At 36.3% G+C, this 13,749-nt stretch overlaps 1 non-coding gene across 1 annotated transcript; it reads right to left on the bottom strand.

Moving 5' to 3' along the window:
• Positions 1-3,508: 3,508 nt before the first annotated feature.
• Positions 3,509-3,672, bottom strand: LOC124972789 (U1 spliceosomal RNA). The gene has a single exon (XR_007106563.1). It is a non-coding gene; the product is annotated as a U1 spliceosomal RNA (small nuclear RNA).
• Positions 3,673-13,749: the final 10,077 nt, after the last annotated feature.

Here is a 13,749-nt window from a genome sequence, read left to right on the forward strand (position 1 = left end):
AAAAATATCTAAAAAGACTGGCAGAAAAAAATACAGATTCATCCCCAGAACACTTGGTGTCTCTGTGTGCTGTTTCTCCACCATGCCAATACCTCTCATCCACCTAGAACTCCCGAACCCTGCTAGGGCTGGACCCCGGCAAGGTTTCAATTAAATCATCCACAGCAATGATGATTACATTAATATAAATGGTGGGGCAGGAATAAGATAAACCAATTATTTCTGGATGATGGTAAAAAATAATTAATGGTGGGAAAAGGAAATGTGTTAGGAAGTTAGAAAAGGCATTACAATTTCAGAAATTGAATAGAGAGGATGCTAAAGCAATGTATCAGAAAATGTTTATATGAAAAGAGGGGAAAATAGAAGCAAGATATTGGGAAAGAGGGAGAGAGAAAGATAAAATAAGGTCATTAGCAGAAGATAAGAAAGAAACAAGAGAAATAAATAAATGAAAATAATACAAAACCAAACCAAAATACGTAATCTAAAAACCTAAAAACCTCAAAAACCAATAAAAGGAAAACATAATTATATTTAAAAAATTCTACCCAGTTGCAGTGGCACATGCCTATCATCCCAGAGGATCAGAATGCTGGGGCAGGAGGATTGCAAGTTTAAAGCCATACTTAACAATTTAACAAGGACCTCAGCAACTTAGCAAGATCCCATCTTAAAAAATAAAAAAAAGCACTAGGACTGGGTCTCAGTGATTAAGCACCTAGGTTTATTCTCCAGTACTGACTCAAAAAATGCTAACCATGAGAGAAAATTAAAAAGTAAATAAATAAAAGACAAATAAAACAAATAAAAAACCAAATATTTATGTCCCTGAAAATAGCCAGAATTCACATATATACACACACATGTGAAAGGAATAAAATTACACTCACATAAATTAAAAAATTAAGAAAAATCCAATCTTAGTGAAAACTGATAGAACCTTCTCCACTGAGATGGCCAAAATAGTTGATCAGAATACATGGTCATTTTCCGTGCAACTGTCTTTCGTTCCAATTTTTCTTGAGATATGTGCTGATAGAGTAAAGGATGGGGAATATTATCCCCATCCTGTTTTTGAGTTGCTCTGTAAGTTACCAATTGTAATGACCTAAGATTGAAGCTCTTTTATATAAGAATCAGCTTCCCTTCTCACCAGTATGAGGTAGGATGGGATAGGACATAGTGCCAGTTGCCATTTTATCCATTAAGACCAGTTTGGTGCATTCCTAGGTTAATACTTCTGCAGCATTCTGTGAGGGAAGTTCCAGCTGGTGGCACTGAAGTCTAATTTAACCTCAGCTCTAATCAGGTTTTGTTGGGTGATGCCTTTTTGGAGAGACTAGATTGATCTGCCCTTGGGGCTATACAGTGGCCTATCTCTTACTCAGATCTGGTTCTTGGGAATATCCCAAGAAATTTAATCTTGGGGCAGGAAGGTCTGATCCACAACTCACTGCTATTCAGGAGTCCAGCCTTCCCCAGATTAGTTGCTGTACTCACCTCTGCCTGTTCAGACTCCTGGCCACTTCACCTGGTCACATGACCCAACAGAGCCCATGGAGAAGTCAGTGGGGCTCTCCTTTTCTCTTCTAACTTGAGTGTTCCAGACTCTGTGCCCATTTCTTTTATGTTCCATCAGGCAAAGTTTACATCCCTCAATAGGCACCTGCTCGGATATTGTTTCTTTGTGTGTGTGTGTATGTGTGTGCGTGTGTGTGTGTTTTCTTTTCTGATCTCCTGCATCTTGCAGACACTGCTGCTGAGCACTCAATCCAGCATGACTCCTGCCTGAGCTCTCTGGGGCCACTTGAGACACAGAGTGCACTTTTTAAGTGCCTGAGCATTCTTTTCAAGCACCAACATGTAGTTGGGCTCTGGTTCAGTTAAGTTTAGGCAACATTTTTAATCTTGGTTTTTTCTGTACCAAGACTATGTTCCCTCTCCCTATGTCTGTAGAGAATCTCCACAGGTGGTTGCTGGATGGGCTATGTTGTTTTCTTTCTGTTTTGTTTATTACAAATTTCTGAGTTCCTAAGACACTTTGAGTGTAAATATTAAAATATTAAATTTTAGTAAAACTTCTCTGTCACCCATCTTGCTGAGAAGATGTACAAACCACTACTTTTGTCTTATACCATGGTGCAGTTTGAAATGCACATTCCTCTACTCTGTTATCTCCTGAGTGTATCTCTGTTCTGGACTTCATTGCATTTAATTATGATGTGTCTTTGAAAGTTTCTTTCCTGGTCTTGTCCATGTGGGGTTCTAAATGTCACCAGTGTCTGGTTGCATCTGTCATTTCAAAGGACTGGAAAATTTTCTGCTATTACTTCAGTGAATGATTTATCACTATTTTTAGCCTGTTCCTGCTTCTTCCTCAATATATGACCTTAAATTTATGACCTTCAATTACATCTTTTAATGATGTTCTTGAGTTTTTTAATAACCTGATAATCATTATAATTTTTCTTTAATATTGTTTGAATATTCAAGTTCATGTATCTAGACTTCAAACTCAGATTCTGTTTCTACATTTTCATTTTTCTTGTTTTCTGTTTTCTTATTTTTTTATTTTTTGACACCAGGGATTGAACTCAGTGGCACTCCACCACTGAGTCACATCCCCAACCCTATTTTGTATTTTATTTAGAGACAGGATCTCACTTAGTTGCTTAGCACCTAACTTTTACTGAGGTTGGCTTTGATCACATGATCCTCCTGCCTCAGCTTCCTGGGGTGATAGGATTACAAGTGTGCCTCACCTTGCCCTGCTTTTTTACTTTTTCTTTTTAGATATACATGACAGTAGAGTGTATTTTTGCATAATATATATATATATATACAGAATATAATTTATTCTAATTAGGATCCCATTCTTGTGTTTGAACATGATAAGGAGTTATACCAGTTGTGTATTCCTGTATAAATATAAGAAAGTGATGTCTTATTCACTCTTTCCTATTCCAACTCCCCCTCCCTTCCCTTCATTCCTCTTTGTCTAATTCAATCAAATTACACCTTTCCCTCCTTGTATGTGTTAGCCTCTGCCTATCAGAGAGAAAATTTGGCCTTTGGTTATTTTGGATTGGCTTATTTCACTGAGCATAATAGTCTCTGTTCCAGCTATTCTTATTATATAGGTTTGTTATACAAGTGAGAATTAAAGAGTGCAGAGTCCAATCTAGCTGGTTGACAGTTGCATTTAAACCCATAGAAATAGTTATGCTATGAGAATTTTCTATCATTTGACTTCAATGATAACAAAAAAGGTTGAGAACAACAGTATCTTTAAGTAAAGGATATTTAAGATCCTGTAGGACCAGCATTTCAGCCTCTCACATAGTCAATACCTGACAAAAACTAATTAAGAGGGACAATTTATATCTTTTAGAATAATTTATTTTTTGTATAGTTCTTTTTTTTGTCATAAGGCTTATTGCCTGGGTTCTTATATCTGATACTATTTATTTTACTTTTAGTTATGATAATGTATCTTTTTTATCACAGAGGAGAACACAAACACAATTTCCCACTACCACAAATTATGCAGTTGACTTTCCCATATTTGGGGAAATTGCAGTGATTAGCATATCCAGAGAGCAATGGATAAGCCTCGCTTTGGGAAAACCATCTAGATGATCATGGTGTTCTCCCCTACCAGGTAAGTATAGATCATCTACATTAATGTTTGCATGAAAATATTCTACTCCCTTACAAGAAATTATATATTTAGGTTTTTTCCACTTTCCTAGTGTTTTAACCTGTGCTTTTGAGGCAGTTCTGACACTGCCTCTCTTCATCCTAGGAAATCATTTTTAAAGTTCAAATTCCTGATAGAATATGTTAAAAATCTCACATTACCTTCCATTCTCCACAACTTCTTCTACTCTGAACAATACAATACTGTACATTACTATAATTAGAGGTATTTTTCTCATCTAGATATAACCAGTGCAAAAGCTGAAGAGATACTAACACAACATAAAAAAACCAAGAATGTTTACTTGTAGATCACTGGATAGTGATTTATTTTTACTGCATTTGATCAAAAGTCTGACTGACTATAAGTCTTTTGAGCATTATTATTCCATGTATTATAGACCAGAAAATACCTTGACTCCTGCAAAAATTTTGATAACTTGTGCAGTTGGTAAAATTGAATGTCCAAGTTTCTATAGTTCTATATCCAGAAGTTCAACTGGCACTTTAATTGGAAGATGTTCATAAGAGATAATTTCAAGTGTTTTGTATTTAATATTTATATAAATTTCACCTAAGCACATATAGATCTTATCTTTAAAATCTATGCATAATATTATAAAATAAGCAAAACACATCTTACCAAAAGATTTTCTGGTTTATTTATTTAACCTGCAGAGATTTGTCAGCACTAGGATGTAAAATATTAAGACTAGTACTTTTGCAGGCATGGTGGGGCAGTCCTGTAATCCCCGAGGCTTGGCATACTAATGAGGAGAATCAGGACTTCAAAGCCAGGCTCAGAAACTTAGCAAAGTTTTAAGCAACCCTGGATTCAATTCCTTGTACTGAAAAACAGGACTAGTTATTTGTATGTCGATTTATTAGAATATTCTTGCACTCTTAAATGCATATTTTTATCAAATATAAAAATCTGCTGCAAGCATATGCATTATACACATACACACAAATATTAAAGTAGCAATTATTTTAGAGCTAAGTGAATTTTAGTTACAGAAAATTGTGTTTAATAATGAAGTAGTATTTTGTCATCTCATGTTTGGCTAAATGTTTGTTGGTGACATGAACTATGCTGTTCTATATATTTGGGTCTCTACCTAGTCTCGCTATAAACCTAACTCTGTTTTCACCTTTATCTCTAAGAACATATAAAGAAGACAAAGTTATTAAAAGACACTATATAATCTCTATATAATCTTGATTAGAGCCTCAGTACAGTAGTATTTTTTTATATGAACACAATACCTTTATATTATTTATTTATTTTTATGTGGTGCTGAGGATTGATCCCAGGGCCTCACATGTACTAAGCAAGTGCTGCATCCCTGAGCCACAACCCCAGCCCAGTACACTGGTTTTAATACATTAATACCCAAACAATAGTGTCATAATGGAGATGGAGATCAAAAGGTGACTTCAGGAATGATCTTTCCTACTTTGAAAGTTGATTTCCCAAATCTTGATATTATCACAGAGATATTTTTCCCATTGAATCCACACTACATGTATATATGTATAGACTGAATAGATAAGTTTTGAGTATGTATGTGTGTATAGTATAAATCATAGAAGTTGACATTCACTGAGGTACATTTTTAGCAACACAGAACATAGATGATTGACAGAACAAAGCATATGGAAACGAGGAAGAATCTAACCCACATTTAGATCTAGGAAAAAAATATTTGCCTGAAGGGAAAATATTAATTAGTTTGTCTACATGCAAGATAAAAGTCTGGAAGACATATCCATCAAAAGGCAGTGGAATAAACAGCAAAATGGAAATTATTTGTAAATTGACAGTAAACTTGGCAAACATTGAGGGGGTAAACAAGTTATTTGGCATGCAAAGCATTTTGAAATCACAGCCTCTGTCAGTAGGCATCTGTGCATAGATTCACTTATTTGACAGAAATTAACATTTTGCAGAACTCTTTGCTGCATGCTAAAGATTTTTTCATCCTCCTTAATTATTTTAATTGCACTTCATGATGTTCCATATAAACACTCAAAAGATACAAAAATCTACAAAGTCCAATATAATTTCATCAATAGTGGTTATTGCAATCTGGAATTTATTGAAATACCTAACAAGAGGTGAGTTATTTAATTAATGCATCAGAAATATTTTTCTCAAATTAAATATTGGCTGACATAAATGGAGTAAAGATATTCATAATACTGGGAAAGGTAAAATTGCATTTGAAGAAAAAGAATATACCTCACCTACTTTTATCTGCTTTTAAAATAATTGAAAATCAATTTAGAGTGCAAAAGCCTACAGAATGAAATATTTTTCACAATCTTTAATTTCTGCAAAAAAATTAGTTCATTATTAAGGTAAATTAAATGACAAGATATAGTGAAAAGAATATTATCACAGAGATTAAAAAATCTTAACTCTGGCATGAACCAGCTGTCAGTTCACTTCTCTGATTTCGTTCTCTTCACCAATGAAGAGAAAGATATAGAGTCACTATTTTATTAAGTTTTATTTAAGCAAATTTAGAGTTTGAAGGTTATCCAAGCATAAATTCTCAAACTAGATTATGTTTGACTCAAACAGACATACTTAAGAAAAATAGTCTTGATTTATTTTCTAGTTTTATCTATTGTTTCTGAAAGGGACATTTGTCAGCATATGTCCTAGGATTTATCAAAATCATAAAATCTTTAAGCAGGAAATGATTTTTCTCCTCATTTTATTGTTGAGGAAACTGAAGTCCAAATATAATAGTTGAGTTGAACCTAGAAGTAACATATAAAGTTACTCATTATTATGTTCCATGTACTTTATTTCACTTGTATTATCATATTCAATTTTTAAAACAGCAGATGAGGTAGGGGGAGTTACGTAGTAGTATGGGGATTTAAACCTGTGATTTCAGGTAAGTATTTACATACCACAACATTCAAAAGTTAATTTAAGAGATGCATATTTAAGTTGTATTCTAAGGTACTCTACTGACTTGTTATTCAGTCATTAGTTTCGTTCCTATGTACTAACTGCTCAAAATCTTCTCCTAGGAAGGCCATAAGATGAACCATAAATATAGGCTTAAACAGAGTGACTTCTAAATGCTTTTCAATAATGTAGATTTGACTTGTAAGCTGCAAAATCAATTGATTTTTGTAAAACTGGATATAGTGTATTGTAAATGCTCTTACACTATTCTACATTATCTTTTATATTAAGTTTTTTTTCTCTTAGGACATGATGACCAATATAGGAAATAATATACTTCATGAAGTTTGGCAGAGGGAGTTAATCATAATAGTTAAAATGGGATGCTGGCTTTAGGATATCTTATTTGCGGTATTCTCAATTCTAATTCAACCACTTAATGTTAGTGATTAAATTTTCCTAAAACTTATTTTTTCAGAACTATCATATGGTCAACAATGATATTATGTTCACAACATTGTTCTGATACTAATCAGAGTGAATGACTTTGAATTATCTAACACATTTTAATGGCATGCTAGATTCTAGTTGTTACTTATATGATAGGAATGTGGGTATATGTATGTGTTTGCATGCATATGCATGCCTTTGTGTTTTCCATATCTTTGCCTTTTAAAATAAGTTGACAAACTGATTTTTGTGAAGTTTTATAGTTGTTGCTTCTCTTAAAATTGAAATATAATAGCTATATATGTTTAAGGAGTACAATATACTATTTTGATACAAATAGACATTGTCTAATATTTAAATTAGAGTAATTAATATACATACCCATGACTTCACACATTTACCATTTATTTATGATGAGAATATTCAAAATTCTCTCTTCTATTCATTTTGAAATATATCATACTTGTTGTTAACTGTATTCAACCTACTTTGTAATAAAATAACATAACCCATCCTCCTATCTTATTGTATCTTTGCACGCTTTGGTCCACTTTTCTCCATCCCTCTCTCGTCCCTGTCCTCCTCAGTTCCTTATATCTACTGCTCTATTCTGTGTTTGTTTTACTGGTCCATGAATTTAAAAAATTAAAAAGTCTAGGTATCAATGAACTAACTTTTCACCTCACAGGTTTTTATTTTCAGCATCTTAAAACTAAAGAGAATACTGAAAGTAAGTTAAGTGCATTTTGGAACTAAAGTTTAGAATTTAAGAAATGACTAAGACATCTATACCAGGAAGTTTATCCCAAACAGTACATTGTATAGGGGAAGGTGGAGAGCACAGGAAATATTTGTGGTCATGAAATGAGGAATAGGAACTGATCAAAATGGAGGTGTGCAGAGGTAGAAAACTAATTTAGTCAACTGGCTGATGTTTTAAAACACCTCTTTATATTTTTATCTGAATACTTTTTTTGAATATTCTTTTTATAGTAATCTCAAGTCTAAAAAATGATGATTTTTGCAGACAAGAAAAACACATGGATGAAGGGTAACCTAATATCTTTAGGAGGAGGTTTATACAGGAGTGAAATGTACTATAGCCAAAGTATAAATGAGTGAAAATGTGCAGACTGGGAACCCTAAAGCACCATGTTCTGGAAAATGCCAAGATTTGACTTAAGTTATTCCTCTTAATGCAGTTGGATGATGTGTGATATGGTCAAGGAAATTGTGGCAAAGGATTGTCTCAAGACAGAGGAAAAGAGGTTTTTCAAGATGGCAGACTAGAGGGCGGCTGCATTTCACGTTGCTCCAGGACGCAAGATTCAAAAGAGGAGATAGTGACAGACTTGGAACCAACTCACAGCCACTGGGTGAGTCTCTCCCATTGGGGAGGTGTCCTGGATGGGGCGGTAGCCCCGGAACGCAGGGAACTTTGTGAAGTAGAGTTGCTCGGTGAGACGCCCCTCCCCCCGCTGGAGCGTTAAACACGGACCACTGGGATCATCGTAGAGGAGGCGGCTCAGCACAGCGCTTGGACTCGGAGCAACCACTGGGTCTCCGGGCGGCTGCCTGAGGAGGAGCTGCGTGGCGAGCTGTTTGGACTCAGAACAACCGCTTCTGAACACCGGGGGGCTGCCTGGAGAAAGAGGAGGAGCGCGGCGGGTCGCTTGGCCTAGGAGTGACTGCATCAGAGCCACAGGCAGTTGCCAGAGGAGGAGCTGCATGGCGAGCTGTTTGAACTCAGAATGACGGCTCCTGAACACCGGTGGCCTGCCTGGAGGAGGAGCGAGGTGGGTCGCTTGGTCTAGGAGTGACTGCATCCAAGCCACAGGTGGTTGCCAGAGGAAGAGGCGAGTGGTGAGTTGATTGGACTAAAAAGGACCGCTCCTGAACACCGGTGGCCTGCCTGGAGGAAGTGCGTGGTGGGTCACTTGGGCTGGGAGCCACCACTCCTGAACACCCGGGGGGCTAACCCGAGGAGGAGGAGGAGGAACAGGGCGGGTCACTTGGACTTGGAGTGACTACCTAGGGCTACGGGCAGTTGGCGGGAGGAGGAGATGCGAAGTGAGTTGCTTGGATTCCTAGTGACTACGTCGGAAACCAGGCGGCTGTTCAGAGGAGGAGGTGTGTGGCAGGTCTCTGGATCTCGGAGCTATCATACGGGGCTCCAGGTGGCGGCTCAGAGGAGGGGCTGCATAGCCAGGTGATTAGGTACAGAGCAGGGACCCAGGACCTAGGTGGCTTCTGGCTGGAAGAGCTGCACAGAGACACGCCTAGGGGCAGAGCGAAGTTTCCAGGACTGTGGGCAGATTCTCTGGGAGAGGCAGCCTAAGGAGACTCGCCTGCAAAGGGTGAGGCTCCCAGACCCAGGAGGTAGGTCCGGGCCCCTGGGAATATTGCAGATGAAGACAGCCCAGCCCACGCAGTAGTTGTAGATTGAGGGGAACCTCTAGGAGGGCAACTGACCAGCAAGACGTCCACACCGGGTGAGTCTTTCTGGCAGGGTGAGGTTTTCCCACAGGGACGGTAAAACCAGAGACACAGGCACAAACAGGCCTTGCCTCAGCCCGCAGCCTAGTTCCCCGTTGGATGACCATTGGTCAACAAGTGGAGGCACCTCTGCCCACTAGCAGGGAATATTCCCCACTTGAGGATCACCACCCCTAGAGAGGCAGTTTCTTCGTGGAGCTCTGCATTATCAACTTCCTCCAAGACTTCAGGCTACTGAAGGATAAGAGGGGATATACTAGCAATCTTCAGGGACATTATAAGTCAATAGAGGAAATCTGCAATATCTTAATGACCCACTGATTCCTGAACAATATGAGAAAACAAGGGAAGAAAATGCCCCAAACAAATCTAGATGTTACATCAAAAATATCCAACGACATCATGGCAGAAGAAATGACAGAAAGGGAGTTCAGAATGTACATAATTAAAATGATGAGGGAAGCAAACGATGAGATGAAAGAGCAAATGCAGGCATTGAATGATAGCACCAATCGACAGTTAACAGAGCAAATTCAGGAAGCAAAAGATCATTTCAATAAAGAGTTAGAGATATTGAAAAAAAAACAAACAGAAATCCTTGAAATGAAGGAAACAATAAACCAAATTAAGAACTCCATAGAAAGCCTAACCAATAGGATAGAACAGCTGGAAGACAGAACTTCAGATATTGAAGACAAAATATTTAACCTTGAAAACAAAGTTGAACAAAGAGAGAAGATGGTAAGAAATCATGAACAGAAACTGCAAGAACTATGGGATATCATGAAAAGGCCAAATTTAAGAATTATTGGGATTGAGGAAGGCTTAGAGAAACAAACCAAAGGAATGAACAATCTATTCAATGAAATAATATCAGAAAATTTCCCAAATCTGAAGAATGAAATGGAAAATCAAGTCCAAGAGGCTTATAGGACTCCAAATACACAAAATTATAACAGAACCACACCAAGGCACATTATAATGAAAATACCTAACATACAAAATAAAGACAGAATCTTAAAGACTGTGAGAGAAAAGAACCAAATTACATTCAGGCGGAAACCAATATGGTTATCAGCAAATTTTTCAATCCAGACCCTAAAAGCTAGAAGGGCCTGGAACAACATTTTTCAAGCTCTGAAAGAAAATGGATGCCAACCAAGAATCTTATACCCAGCAAAACTTACCTTCAAATTTGATGATGAAATAAAATCATTCCATGATAAACAAAAGCCAAAAGAATTTACAAAAAGAAAGTCAGCATTACAGAACATTCTCAGCAAAATATTTCATGAGGAAGAGATAAAAAACAAAGAAGCAAATCAGCAAAGGGAGGAATTATCCTAAAGGAACTGTCAAATAAAGGAGGAAACAAGATGTGTAAAAAAAAATATAAATAAATAAATAAAATTTTAAATATGAACCAAATGACCGGGAATACAAATCATATCTCAATAATAACCCTGAATGTTAATGGCCTGAATTCATCAATCAAAAGACATAGACTGGCAGATTGGATTAAAAAGAAAGATCCAACAATATGTTGCCTGCAAGAGACTCACCTCAGAAAGAGATACCCATAGACTAAAGGTGAAAGGATGGGGAAAAACATACCATACACATGGACTCAGCAAAAAAGCTGGAGTATCCATCCTCTTTTCAGATAATGTGGACTTCAAGACAATGTTAGTCAGAAGGGATAAAGAAGGACATTTCATACTGCTTAAGGGAAGCATAAATCAGCAAGATATAACAATCATAAACATCTATGCCCCAAACAGTGGCTCATCCATGTATGTGAAACAAATCCTTCTCAATTTTAGAAACCAAATAGACCATAACACAATAATACTAGGTGATTTTAACATGCCTCTCTCAACACTGAACAGATCTTCCAAACAAAAATTGAACAAAGAAACCATAGATCTCAATAACACAATCAATAATTTAGACTTAACAGATATTTATAGAATATACCATCCAACCAAGAGCGAATACACTTTCTTCTCAGCAGCACATGGATCCTTCTCTAAAATAGACCATATATTATGCCACAAAGCTAATGTCAGCAAATACAAGAAGATAGAGACACTACCTTGTATTCTATCAGATCATAATGGATTGAAATTAGAAATAAATGAAAGAGTAAACTACAGAAACTACTCCAACAGCTGGAGATTAAACAATATGCTATTATATGAGTAATGGATAACAGAAGATATTAGGAAGGAAATTAAAAAATTCTTAGAGGTAAATGAGAACAAAGAAACATCATATCAAAATCTCTGGGACACTATGAAAGCAGTACTTAGAGGAAAATTTATTTCATGGAGCGCATTGAATAAAATAAGTCAAACTCAACAAATAAATGACCTAACACTACAGCTCAAAGCCCTAGAAAAAGAAGAAGAGACCAACAACAAAAGTAGTAGAAGACAGGAAATAGTTAAACTCAGAGCTGAAATCAACGAAATTGAAACAAAAGAAACAATACAAAAAATTGACAAAATACATAGTTGGTTCTTCGAGAAAATAAACAAAATTGATAAACCTTTAGCCACACTAACAAAGAGAAGACGAGAGAAAACCCAAATCACTAAAATTCGGAATGAACAAGGAAATATCACAACAGATACGACTGAAATACAAAACATAATTAGAAGCTATTTTGAAAATCTATACTCCAACAAAATAGAAAATTTCAAAGACATCAACAGGTTTCTAAAGACATGTGAATTTCCTAAACTGAACGAGGAGGAAACACACAATTAAAATAGACCAATTTCAAGTAATGAAATAGAAGAAGTCATCAAAAGTCTACCAACAAAGAAAAGTCCAGGACCAGATGGGTTCTCAGCCGAGTTCTACAAAACCTTTAAAGAAGAGCTCATTCAATACTTCTCAAAGTATTCCATAAAAGAGAAGAGGAGGGAACCCTCCCAAACTCATTCTATGAAGCCAATATTACCCTGATACCTAAACCAGACAGAGACACATCGAGGAAAGAAAATTTCAGACCAATATCCTTAATGAACATCGACCCAAAAATTCTCAACAAAATTTTAGCAAATCGCATACAAAAACATATTAAAAAGATAGTGCACCATGATCAAGTGGGTTTCATCCCAGGGATGCAAGGTTGGTTCAACATCAGGAAATCAATAAATGTCATTCACCATATCAATAGACTTAAAGTCAAGAATCACATGATTATTTCAATAGATGCAGAGAAAGTATTTGATAAAATACAGCACCCCTTCATGCTCAAAACACTAGAAAAAATAGGGGTAGTGGGAATATTCCTTAATATTGTAAAGGCCATCTATGCTAAGCCCATTGCTAATATCATTCTAAATGGTGAAAAACTGAAAGCATTCCCCCTAAAAACTGGAACAAGGCAGGGATGCCCTCTTTCACCACTTCTTTTCAATATCATTCTTGAAACTCTAGCCAGAGCAATTAGACAGACCAAAGAAATTAAAGGGATACAAATAGGAAAAGAAGAACTCAAACTATCCCTATTTGCTGATGATATGATTGTATACTTAGAGGAACCAGGAAATTCCACCAGAAAACTTTTAGATCTCATTAGTGAATTCAATAAAGTAGCGGGATATAAGATCAATGCACATAAATCTAAGGCATTTTTATACATAAGCGATGAATCTTCAGAAAGAGAAATTTGGAAAACTACCCCATTGAGAATAGCTTCGAAAAAAATAAAATACTTGGGAATCAATCTCACAAAAGAGTGGAAAGACCTCTACAATGAGAACTACAGAACACTAAAGAAAGAAATTCAAGAAAACCTTAGAAGATGGAAAGATCTCCCATGTTCTTGGATAGGAAGAATTAATATTGTCAAAATGGCCATACTACCAAAAGTGCTATACAGATTCAATGCAATTCCAATTAAAATCCCAATGATGTACCTTACAGAAATAGAGCAAGCAATTATGAAATTCATCTGGAAGAATAAAAAACCCAGAATAGCTAAAGCAATCCTTGGCAGAAAGAGTGAAGCAGGGGGTATCGCAATACCAGATCTTCAACTCTACTACAAAGCAATAGTAACAAAAACGGCATGTTATTGCTACCAAAATAGAAAGGTGGATCAATGGTACAGAATAGAGGACACGGACACAAACCCAAATTAATACAATTTTCTCATAGTA

The sequence above is a fragment of the Sciurus carolinensis genome, chromosome X, assembly GCF_902686445.1.
Source record: "Sciurus carolinensis chromosome X, mSciCar1.2, whole genome shotgun sequence".
In the NCBI taxonomy this organism is placed as follows: domain Eukaryota; kingdom Metazoa; phylum Chordata; class Mammalia; order Rodentia; family Sciuridae; genus Sciurus; species Sciurus carolinensis.